This window comes from Anas acuta, chromosome 13, assembly GCF_963932015.1.
Source record: "Anas acuta chromosome 13, bAnaAcu1.1, whole genome shotgun sequence".
NCBI lineage: Eukaryota > Metazoa > Chordata > Aves > Anseriformes > Anatidae > Anas > Anas acuta.
In genome coordinates this window covers 3,355,539-3,368,114 of record NC_088991.1, presented here as the reverse complement: position 1 = coordinate 3,368,114, position 12,576 = coordinate 3,355,539, and the positions used below count along the sequence as shown (strand labels likewise).

The following is a 12,576-nucleotide window of genomic DNA, read 5'->3' as shown; positions in this document are numbered from 1 at the left end:
CTGTGTTTCTGTAATGATTGCTTATCTGGCCACAAGTCTGATTTGATGTTTTAAGTAGGTTACTATTTTATAAATCACATTATGTGCATTTCTGTACACTAGGAGCCACCCGTACTAATTGAACCAGGAAACCTACTGAAAAAGGCGTACAGAGACGCACTGGATTGCAGATAAGGAGCATTCATCCGCTAAGGCCCTGCACTGGCAGTTTATCGTGCTCGGTGAATACACAGAGGCCTCACTGTCTGGTTAGGCCACAGAAACACGCAGGTACTACAAGGCACTGTCTAACTTTGCACAAGGTTGCGGTTAACAGTTCTATACCTGTGTGTGGCAGGTGGTACAGAAATCTGCAGGGGTCTTTCCGTGTGTAACTGAGTGCTGCCATCAGTGTGCTGTGGGGCTTGTAGGGCTGAGCACGGCCAGAGGTAAGGGTACAAGGAGGAGGTGCTGTGGTAATTGCCAGTAAGAGCATGCAAGTGTCTTGCTGCAAAATCCAGTGAGTTGATGGGGGTGCTCGCATTTATGGAAACGTTTCACATCGCCCAAACAGTGTCAGGCACTTTGTTGTCTCCTCTCCAGTAGTTACACGTGCAGTATTTTGTCGAAAAGATCCTGCTAACCTAAGTACATGGCAGATAGAACACACAGTGAGTCATTTTCAACGTGTTTCCTCTTGGAAGCGAGAGGAGCTGAGCAGCCCATGAAATGTCACTACTGCAAGTATGCTGGGTAGGTTTGAGGAGCTAGAAACTGTCCATCTCACTGCACACTGAAAGTTGGTTCAAGTGTTGGTTAACAGCAAATACCCCCAAATTTATGAATGAGGGCATTCTTTTCATAGCTTAGTCTCTCAACTCAGCTGCTCCCTGTTTCCTGCACCATATGACTGCTTTGGATTAGGAAAATTACTAACTTCCGACCTTCAATAAATAACAAATTATGCATATTTTGGAGTGTACAAAATTAGTCTGTAATTAATTTCTAGTAAGACATTTTTGTGCTTGCAAGTGGTTGTTGGTGGTTTTGTTTTGTTCTCTCTTTTTTGTTTTTTTTTTGTGGGGGTGTTTTTTGGGGGGGAGGGGAAGGGTTGCTTTTAATATAAATTAAAGTAGGTTAGTTATCACCTTACAGCATCTGGTTGCTTTTTTCTAATGCTGTACTACCACGAGCATGGTACGCTTGCAAGAGCTGCAGCCAGCACTCCCTCTGGATCCTGGTGCAAGGTGATGGGACAGAATGGGACAGCAAAAAGTAGGTAGAGGCTGCTTTAGCTCCATTATATGCTTGTTTAAGATGCTACAAAGCTATGGTGTAAAGGTGCAAGTGATCCTCTGTCAGCTGAGCTAAACCAACGTTGCCACTTCCTCCCTTGCACTCACGCTTGTCTGACTGGATAGGGAGCTGCTTCGGGTACCTGGCTTGACTTGAAAGCTTCATGTAAGTGCCTTGCTGCAGAATGTGCAGCCCAAGGGAACAGTCTGTGTGATCACAGCAGTCCAGAGTTGGACTGAGTTAGCTGCCATGAACCCAAACCTAAAGACTCTGATAGGGAACCAGCAGGATTTTTGCACGGCTGTCACTTCTCTGTTTGAGTTTCCATTACGCTGAAGTCATGTTATTGTGAATCCAAGAAAATCATTTGCCCTAGTTGCATATAACTCAAAATGTGTTTTAAGTACTATTTATAGCATTAAATTCTTCAATCCCTTTTATATTCTTAATGTGACACTTTTTTCACAGTAAAAACATGTATCTTCAAAGAGGAAGAATTGCAATACTATACAGGCTAAGTGTAGTTTTACAACATTAGTTTCTGTAGCTTTGAATGTTACATTCAGAAGAGTTGAGACTCTTCTCTGCTGCTACTGGTAATGCCAAATAACAGCAAAGCAATGTAACGGGGCGGGGGGGAAAGCAAGAGATCCTGGTTTGTGGTGCCTGTGGTCCTGTGCACCCGATGCAGAAGTAGGAAGTGAGGATGGAGCAGTCTGTCCGGCCCAGTAGCCCATTAATTTCTCATTTTGCACGTTACTGCACATGAAGGCAGCTGCACGTACAACTGATTCATACTGCGTATTTACACAGTATAGTTTAATACTGAATTTAAGATGCTTGTTTTTGTGCCTTTGTTAGCTTGGTATGTGTTTAATTTTCATTATGAAAATAGATTCTCCCTTTATTTCATAAGCATGCAAATGGTTTTGCATTTTTATGAGCTCTACCACGTTTAAATAATGTGGTCAAAACTGCTTTCATTATGAAGGGTATCTCTATGGGGAGGAGAGGAAGGAAGAAGGGGAAACTAAGCTTGCTATTTATAATAAAACTCAGGGTCAAACTGGTGACACTGGGATAGGAGCAAGGTTATGCCTTAGAAAACCGTGAAAAGCATCTTGCTTGGCTGAGTATACTACTGGACATTGTAGGATTGTCAGTACTCAGTCTGTCTGTGGTTATACATTCCCCTTGCTCTGGTTCATGTAAAAGAAGCTGCATAGGCATTTCAGTATTTCACTGAAGCTTGGTCTTTTGAGTATGTTTTTCTTACAAGCCTTTAAAGAACAATACCTTACAGTCATGTAAAACTGGACTGAAAAAAAGAGCACGCTAGACAGTCTGGAAATTTTAGTCTAGTGTAAATTAAGACAAAAACTTGTTCTAGCAGTGGGCTGGTCATGTTGTTTGATTGCTCATAGATGGTTTGATGAATGGTAGTCATGTACGCAGAAGGGTCAGTAATGCATGGAAACAAGCGTAAGGTTCCTTTCAGGTCACACCACCCAATAAAAAATGACCAGGTGGTGAGCAGTCCCCCTGTCTGACACTGTAAAGATGTAGCAGTTATTCAGGTACATGTATAACCGACACCCACTGAAACTACTGTTGTGTGGAGAGTAATCCTCATTAAACATGGTTCATAATTTCTGGAATACGTGCACGATAAGAAGATGCTGATATAGCTTGTGTGTATGCTAATACTACTCTATACCCAAAGTGTGAGATCTTAGCACCACCCCAACAGTTTTAACGCTTGCTTTCCTACCTCTCTGAGTTAGGGTTTCTGTTGGAGACATTGGATGCAGATGTAAAGGGGGGGAGTGTTTCTGGTGGCTCTTTCTCTAAGGTAATTCTTCTGTGGGACTGTTCCTCAGACAGATAAAGCAGTCAATACATTCATTACACATTACCTATTAGTTTATAAGTTTACCTTCCTGCTAAAAAGCTGAACATGAAAAATATTTCTGTAACTTGGATAGTATTCTGTAGATTTAACTTTTATAAGTTCACGAAAAGTAAACTTTGAATACCAGGCTACCAAAGCTTTAAAGTTGATGCTATTAAAAGCAGTGCGACATCATAATGCTGGTTTCAACCAAGAGTAAATTTGGAAACTTTTTGTCAGGAAGAGTGTTTGGCAGCATGTTACATGTTTGAAATATCTGAAGGCACTCGGAATTTAGGTGAAAATACAGCACTCCAGACTGGTAACGTAAGAAGTTCCTAGTGGTATCCCCTGATTTAACATGCAGGATCAGTCTGCTCGTGTTCTTAACAGCAAGTAGTATTTTGCCGTTGTGTAAGTGATAGCGCCAACAACAGCTAACAAAGCTTGCATCACCAATCCAGAAAAATGTTGGATCAAATGGTCTGTTTAGATATGTTTATAACCGAAGAGATGCCTAGAATTTTCACTATTTACTATTTTTCTTTTTTAGATTTTTGTGAACTTATCAGCCTTCTCACCTAGAAACATTTGAGTTGCAATTGCATTAAAGGTAAAGACTGACTTGTTTTTTGGGTACTAGTGAGCAATCAGATTGATGGTAACTGGGGAATGGGCACTTAAATAATCCTTACCAAAATCCTGCAACAGTGAACTTTGTCCTAGCATCACTATTATGATCAGTCTGAGTAGTGATAGACTTGGAGGAGGCCTCTGTTTCTAAGTTGATGGGAAGATTTTCTAACAAAATGAGCTTTTTGAGTATCACTGCATTTGTTAGCAAATAAAATTCTGGTTTTTGTTGCTAACCAGAATTTGCTATTGTGATTATTCTGTCCCTTTTTCAGAGCAAAAACATTCCTAAAAGTAAGATGAAGAAATGGTTAACCATGTCAGTTTATTCCTCTCCCTTCCTTCAAAAATCAAGTCTAAGACTGGTTTACCGTCGGATTGATTTACTGCTGTACAATTTATTGCTTTTGCAATTGCTACTGTGACTCGTGCTTCATTCTTGCTAAAATGATCCAGTTCTCTAAATGTCAAGCCATGCCATCAAGTTTAGAGATGTAGCTGTGTGGTCTGTGCAAGCAGTCACTCCCGATTTTTGTTGCCTGAGCTAGCAGGGTTCGAACGAGCCCTTTCAGGAAGCTCTGCAGACGCCCTGTGCTCCCAGGTGGTGCCGCAGGGTAGGATCTGTCAGCAGGGTAGGATCTGTCAGCGGAGGCAGAACCAGGTGGTAACAGGGCTACACGCCGTGCTGGCAGAGCTGCCCTGCTCTGCTGTCTCTGCTTTGAGCACATGAGAATGACCCAATCCTGTAAACACGTCCTCTGCTGTTTTGCAGAAGCTCCTTGAATATTTTGGACTAAGAATATCAAAAGCTGCCTGCCTCTGAAATTGTACATGTTACACAAGCATGTTGGTGTCGGTGAATAAAAAGTGCCAACGCACTTCTATAAATGTGACTGGCATGTGTGTGGTACATTTTTGTTTTTTGCTTTTTAAAAAAAAAAAAAAAAAAAAAAAAAACATGTTGTTTCAGAGGTCTTTTTTTTCCTCTTTTTTTCTTCTTTTTTTAACCTTTCTTTCTCTACGAATTGTGCTAGTCTCCATGTTAATCTCCTGTCTTGGTGTGAACAGTTGTTTGGAGTCTTTCTGCATTTTTTTCCCCATGCTGGTGGCATTACAGCACTCATGAGATTGAGCAAAATAATATTCAAATCTGTTAAATCTAAAAACTTTAACCTCCACATACTGTGTAAGAGAAAATGTGCTGAAATGTTTTTGTTCATCTTTCTTCCTCTTTGAAGTGTAGCTAAACTCAAAGAACTGTTCCAGTACAGTATGTCAGTAACACTGTCTCCTCTGGTAGAAAATGCCATGACCAGTGTTACTTCCCTTGCTGCCGGGTAAAACCCCAACTTCCCTGACTAAATTGGTACATGCTGCATGAATCGATACGCTGCATTTATTATCTGTGTACAGCTCATCTTTGGACTACACCCCCAGATCGTCTGAATAAAAATTAATGCCTGAATTGCCAAATAATGTTATTAAAATAGCTGTACCCTAAAGATCTCCATGTATCACTAAGCACAACATGAAAGTAGCAAAAAGCAAGTTCACTAACAAAACATCTAGAGTAAAGTGAGTAAAAAGTTGCAGTTTACAGCCTTGTCTTAGGTGAACCTTTACCTGTGAATTCCAGCTGTGTACCTAGAGATGACAGGTATCTAGATAAGGTGCGTTTGACTAGAAGCTGATAGGATAGGTTCACTGTGTACCAAGCAGTGGATTATGCTCCAACTTAGCTAAAATTAAGACCAGAGGGAAATTCACTTCCTTAAACAGACAAAACACATTGTTGCTGTTTCCCTGGAAATTACGGTGATTATGCAGAAGATTAAAATACGGTCGCTTCCAATGCACTTAACTTTCATTGACTCTCAAACCATTTTCCTCCGCAGCTTAACTGGTTACATGATGACAATAAAAAAGCAGAGATGGATGCCCCCAAGATTTCAAGTGTGAGCCATTTCAAATGCCCATGGGTGGGGACTCTTTTCTTAAAATTGTGTTTTTAAGTGCACACCCAGTCATCTGTATACCAGGACATCTGTGTGGAGAACATTTCTCAAAATTGCAAATTAAAAAAGCCTCATTCTTTTTGCTTAGTCACAGCAAAGGGAGGAATTTGCATTAGGATTTTGAACTGCAAAGAGAAAAGTGAAAGTGTATTGCCCAACTCCGGTGCTCCTCTTGCTGACAGACCCACAGAATTTTCAAAACCCCATACAGATGTCAGAAAATTCTCTCCCCAACCTGCAGCACACTTTTTTCGTAGGCGGAAGCCTACTGATGTAGTATACAAACAGGAACATTTGCTTCTCTTTTTTTTCATCCCCCCTTTTTTCTTTTTTTTTTTTTTTTGGTATGCATGTAGTTCATTTTACTACCTAAATTATGATCCCTGTCAGGGAAGAAAGCAAGCTAATGCCACAGATAAAAGACAATGCAGTCTTTGATAGGAAGGATAAATATAAAGTTAGTGGCAGTATTTTTTTGTTGAAATGAAAACTGAAGAGACCCTCTGTTTTTCTGAACTAATACAGAATAGTACGTGGAACTTCAGTCTGGCTTAATTTGCCCACCAGTCACTCCTGGTAAGGTATTTAAGAAGAAGAATATAATCTGTCAGGGTAACTGCAGTAAAAGGGAGAAGCTGTTGGAGCACATTGCTGTGTTCAGATTTGAGAGCAGTGCAGGAAGTTAATTTCACTGGAATCCTTCAATGGAGCATTAAGACGGGATTACGATGGTATCTGCCATTATGCTGCATGCTTGGCTGGCAGACTGGGCTTCTGGTCATGCACTTTAGCATTTTAATGTTTGAGTTGCTCCATTCACAAAAAGGTTATTACAGAGCAATGCTGAAACATTTCAGGAAATTTATAAATATAGGAAGTAGTTTTTAACGTCCAGCTCTCCTCTGTTCATGTTACTAAGCTTTGGTCAAACAGATTGATTAGCTGAATCCTATTGAAAAAAGGATGATTTTGTGTTTGCTTTCTCTTTTGTTCTTACATAGTAACGGAGTCATGCTACTGTTTTATTTTGTGTTGGTAAATGCTATTTTATGTTTTAAGTATTTCTAATGTATCATCACAAAAGTATGTACAGTTTCTTCTAGGTCAGGCTGTACAGATGTTTGGTAAGATACCAAACATGAGGTCAGCAAATAAGTGTTTGTATTTAACCTGTGTAGCTATGACAGTATCAATGATTTTTTTATTTTTTTTTTGGCATGTTGAGTAAAATGTCATTAACATTTCTTGTCCAGGCCTAATACCATGACTTGGTTGTTCTGAACTTGAATGCTAACACTTCTGGATTCAGTGAAACAGTTGTACCCAACAAGGATAAATATAAATGCATTGTCTCTAGATAAATATTAAAACGTTTTTTTATCCAGGAAGATTATTTGCTGTATTCCTTCATTTTCACTTGCAAAACACAAAGCACCAGTTGTCCTAATTGCCTTACATTGTGGAATGATGTTGTTGAAATAATTACTGTAAGCACAGGGTAACATCTTGAGGGGACATGAGCACGCAGTGTCCATGGATATCTTCCTAATACTGACAATAATTCAAAAATGGATAAAAATGAATGTTTAATAGACCCAGGAAAGCAGTTGGCAACTAGAAGCAAAATAGTAGTTAGAAATTACAAATGTAACTTATGTATCTGCAGCACCCCCCCCCCCCCAACACCACATTATTTCCATCTGACTTTGAAGATTGTAAAGCACCAGACGTTATTTACATCTAATGTTCCCTGAAAATGCAGGGAGAACTGAGTTCTTAACTTTTCTGTATTAAAAAAAGAATGGCTTTGATTAAATTCTCACTTTGTTGGGAGTGTTGTGATCAGGAAAGCAAAGCAAAATCTAAACTATTCATTGACTGCTGAGTGAGGTGAACTCAGGGCAGAGTTTAAGAAGTTACCAGGAAGAAGTAACTTGTGTGAGTGTTGCTTATCCCTTCCAATGCGAAGTAAACCAGCTTGACGTGAAATTGCACAGAACAGCATGCCAGTCTTTAGATGTCCGTGTTCCATACAGAAAAAACACAGTGTGAATGTCATCAAGTTCAGTGTGGAGTCTCACTTGTGCTTTTGCATTGTTTTATTTCTCCCTTTTCTAGCTGAAGTGTCTCTCTTTGGCCTGCAGCCGGTATCTTCGATCACATTTTCAAGTCAGAATCACCCTTAAAAAGGTTCCAAACATACACTGGTTATAAAAATTAGCTTTAAGAATTTCCTTGTAGTTACATATTCTGCTAGAGACTGCACAAAAAGTCCGTTATATGGACCCGTTTTTTTGTAATGCGTAAGTCCAGTTTTAATATAAATTGTTTTAGGAGATTCTTGGGGGACCTGGGGTATAGAATTTCTCAAGGACGGTGCATTTTTTGCCTTAAGACTCAGGCAAGAAAACTTACGGAAGATGCAGAAAATAGGGCTTCTGTATTTGTAGGTCTCAAACTTATTTGATCTTCTAGACCACATAATTCAACAATTTTAGGAGTCCTCTACCTCTGTACTTCTGCAAAGCAGCTTGCTATTGAGAAGAAAGCAGAAAATGAAAAGATGATAACTTAAATCTCACTAGTTGGATCATCAGAGCCATTGAAGTCGCAAGTTCTCCATTGCAAAATGTTTTTTTAAAAACAGACTCAGAAGTAGGCAGTCTATATGTTAATCTTCTTCCCTGGTGTAATAACAATTCTTAATCAACTGTTAACGTAGGTTTTGATGAACTTGCATGGCCACAATCCTCTGAAATTTGTCCTTGGTCATACTGCTTCCCTTTTCATGTGCTTATGATTAAAAGTTGGGTGAAACACTACAAATGCATAGCTTTGCTGCTGAACCACAGGAGCAAGAGTAACACTCATAATGCCTGATGAGTTTGGGTTTTATGTTGAGATGTTTAAATCAGGCTGAAATCCATCTTTATTTCTGTATGTTTTCCTTCTTAATTTTTGTACCCTGTAGACAGAGTATTTTGTAGCTCTTGGAGGAGTCTTGAGGCAAAATCAGTATTTTTCAGTTGGGTGTTTTCCATCCTCTTCTGAAATACTGTGTATTCAAGCCAGCAAAAATGACTGTGTTCATTTCCTTTAACAAAAATGCCAGTGAGACAAAAGGCTGCCTTTCACTTCCTTTACCACAAAAACTGCGTTTTAACAGCTGAGCTTGCTGTTAGTTAAATTGAGTGCTAGCATACACAGACTGGAGTATAAATTGGATCGGCTCGTGACCTTGTCCAGCCAAGGTTTGTGATCAGGTTACAGCACAACCAGCACAGGCTGGGAAGGGAGGAAGTGTTGGAGGGAATGAGCCGAAGGTACTCGCCGTGCGCCTTCTGCACAGAGCTTAATGAGGAAAAGTAACAAGAGGTGGGCCGGGAGGAAATACTTCCCTGGGTCAGTGGGTTCTCAGTGGACAGTTCTCACCTGTGGATTCTTGCCTTGGCCTTCCATGTTTTTTGCCTTTGGGGCATGCAAACAGGCCTTATCTTCTCACTAAATGTTTGCTTGCCCTTATGCTACCCTTAGAAGAGCCAGTTTCACACCAGCCTGCTAGGTAATCAGGAAATACAGGGTAAGAGTGGCTGGTCTGCTTTCTGTTACAGTTGTGCTGGAAGTTGCAGCAACAGATTTATGACATTTGACACTTGCAAACTGATTTATTTTCATTTTTCTAATTGACATTAACTGCATATATGTTCTGAGGCCATAAAACAGCAATGATTTACTTTTTTCTTGAAAACAAAAAGGTGATTTTCATTTAGCAACTAAGTAAAATCATTGCATTAACATTTTATCACTCAGCAGTAAGAGACGCAAGACTTCCTAATACTACTTGTGGTTTTGCTGTTTCGTATAGAATCTATATTTAAGAAGGTTCTCCAGACTCCTGTCAGATCTGCTATATCTGACTTCCCCCCTCCCTCTTTGTTCAGACATAGGTACTACTATTTACACTATAGACACAAGAAGAGCTCTTGAAAACTCTTAAGATTTGGAGCCACTACTGCATTTACAGAGCACAGAAGTATTTCTGAAACTTGTAGGCATTACGATGGAGCTTTTCATTGCCCCTTGACGTACAAAATTGTGTAAGAGGAAAATGTTTAGAAATCTGCCTGTGAGAAAGGAACAAAAATTGAACCTTGTGTACTTTTTTTTTCTACCATGAGTAACTTGCATTGATATTGGCAGTTTGTTTTTATATATAAAAAATATTATCTAAACAGTCAATCATCTTCCTTAGCTTTTATTCTTTCAGTCTTTCTAACCCCAAAAGAGTTGTAATTAGTCACAATATTATTCTAACTCTTACATAGAAATATTCTTTCTTTCTTCTGTGTGACAGGTATAAATTTGGAAAATCAAAATTTGTAAAGAGCCTGGTAGTACGCGCTTTTTTGTTTATCATGTTTAAGCTTGCTGCTTCTTTTTGACAACATAGTATTTCTCAGGCTTTCTGTACTTTCCTTTTTAAATACTAAGGTTTGAGTTACATCCGGTACAGGAACAAATTCAAGACTAGTAGATATTGATTAAATTCCCTTCCAAAAACAGACTTTAATTAATTCCCAATGTATTTATTTTTCCACTTATAAATTATGCATGTGTATTGTGCTTTCCAAAATGTTTCAATCTGCCCCAATGCTAGAGAAATGTGAACGGTTGTTACTTATTCATACTGGATTGTTTTGGAAGATTTCAGTACTTCCTGAAAGGAGTCAACCTTAAATAATTACGTTAAAGCCAGAAATGTGTCTCCATTTGAAGTTGGAAAGAGCTCAGTCATAGGAGAACCAGGATTTCCTCCAGTGTTGCTTTTAAATTAAACAAGCTTCTTACTTTGCAGATTTTTTTAATCTAAAATACTCTCCTTTTCCTGTCTAATGTTATCACTCTTACTAGAAGACTTTCTTAACATAACGAAAATACATTTAAGAAGTTGCAATGAATGTTTCAAATGGATCAGAAGTTTGTTTTCATCTAAAGATGAGATGATATAGTAATTTGGATCCCTGTCAAGCTTCTGAACACGAGAGGAAGAACAGTAAACTCTGTCATTCATGTACTTTCAATACTAAGCCTTTACAGCGTTTCAGGTTTGGCTAATTAAAGCCTTTCCTAGTGAAGATAATAATTGCTGCCTTAGTAGAATTAAACTGCATAGGATAAGATTTCTAGGCACAGACACTTTAGGTTTTGAGTTACACTTAGAAATGGTAGTTGTATGTGCAAAAGCTGGATATGTCGTTTCTGTGCTGTCTGAATACTTGAATGGAAAGAAGACAGAGGCATTTCCTCTATGAACAGTCACCTCCAGGCATATAAACCCCTCTCCTTGTTCCCTACGCACACCTGCGCTCTTACTTAGTCCTATAAGCTTGTATGACTACTTAAAAGATATTTTTTGTTTATATGTGTATATGTATAAATAGCATAGCTGTTAACTTGTTCCTTCTCAGTTAAATTAATGAAAAGTTATGAAAAGTACCTGTCCTCTGATTTCAAGCTTTGTTCCACAGCCCTGACTCCCAGACAAGAGTAAAGGGTTGCATATTATCTATGGGAAGCTTTTAAGTGAAAATATCAGTCACATTACACCCAAAGAATATCTCTTCCATCTGTGGCATAAAATACAGTACTGCTGCTTGTATGAGCATTCACATTGGTTACTCGTTCCCTGTAGCAAACGTGAACTCTAGAATTTTTGTAACCCCCCAGCACGTACTACTACTAAGGGACAGCTTACCTCATGAATGAGGTTGCTGAAATGTATGCTGTAACATACCATTGCAAGTGACAAATGAACTTCAGTCTGCAGAACTGCCATTTCAAAATTGATAGAAGAAGCCTACTCATTTGAGGAGAATGCTTTGGAAATGCTGAAAACACAGCTATCTAGAAGAGAAAATACGTCTGGTTTTGATTTGTTTTGTTATCTTAGGCTTTCTTAGTCATGCCTGACGCACGCTTATTGCTGGGAACATACGTCTCCTACATCAGGAACTGGAAGCTCTGCTGTTTCCAAAATAGATAGATAAGCTTCCAAATATTCCACTTCAATTGCACAATTAAAGGAAATAATAAGTTTTGTAAGTCAGTATAGAATATTACACATTCTAAATATTCTCATATTACATAACAGCTGCTATGAGTACATGCCATTTTTTGTGTGACTACACTTTCATTTGGGAGCAAAGTTTACTGAGAACCGTTACTTTGGTGGCAGCATGCGTTTGGCTTGCCTCACAGCTCTCCTTGATTGTGCGTTGATATGAACATTGCATCTCTCATTGTCCCTTTCTCTCAAAGACTAATTAAACTTATAGACAGTGAAGGCATAAAGTATAATTTGAATAGCTAAGTTTGGCTTCTAACCAAATGGAATTGTTGTCTAGGTACATCTGCAAGTTCATTATGTCAGCCTGTTATGCATTATATTTAAAGTATGATAAATATTTATTGGGCATGAGTGTAGGACAGCGTAACGTCAAAGGCTAGTCGTCTTCAGGAGCATTAGAGGAGAGATTGTAAGAACAGCAGTGGAAATAATGCTTTCCTGCATAACATCCTTTCTGCAGGGCAAAAAATACCCAATCTCTAATACCTTTTTCTTTTCTGTTTTAATAGAGGTCTAATTGACACTGAATAAACCCGGCCATCACTGTCAGATAGCTTGTAAGTATCCATGTGTGTGTAAATGTGTGTATGTGCGTGTATGTGTCTTTTTCTGTATGTTGAAAGGAAAAGGTCAAG

The 12,576-nt window shown here is 38.9% G+C and overlaps 2 protein-coding genes across 17 annotated transcripts in view; one reads left to right on the top strand and one right to left on the bottom strand.

Annotated features, from left to right (window-relative positions):
- The window catches only part of NXT2 (nuclear transport factor 2 like export factor 2), an 80,589-nt gene that overhangs the window by 33,297 nt on the left and 34,716 nt on the right, over window positions 1-12,576 (bottom strand). The gene's annotated exons all lie outside the window — the stretch shown is intronic.
- ACSL4 (acyl-CoA synthetase long chain family member 4) overlaps window positions 1-12,576 on the top strand; it is a 36,920-nt gene that overhangs the window by 8,450 nt on the left and 15,894 nt on the right. For 7 of the 14 annotated variants that reach the window (XM_068697113.1, XM_068697125.1, XM_068697119.1 and 4 more), the window contains exons 2-3: window positions 3,720-3,779; window positions 12,451-12,498. The gene's annotated coding sequence lies outside the window, so the exon portion shown is untranslated. The remainder of the gene's footprint in view (window positions 1-3,719; window positions 3,780-12,450; window positions 12,499-12,576) is intronic. The other 7 variants (XM_068697114.1, XM_068697126.1, XM_068697121.1 and 4 more) reach the window with 1 other exon arrangement.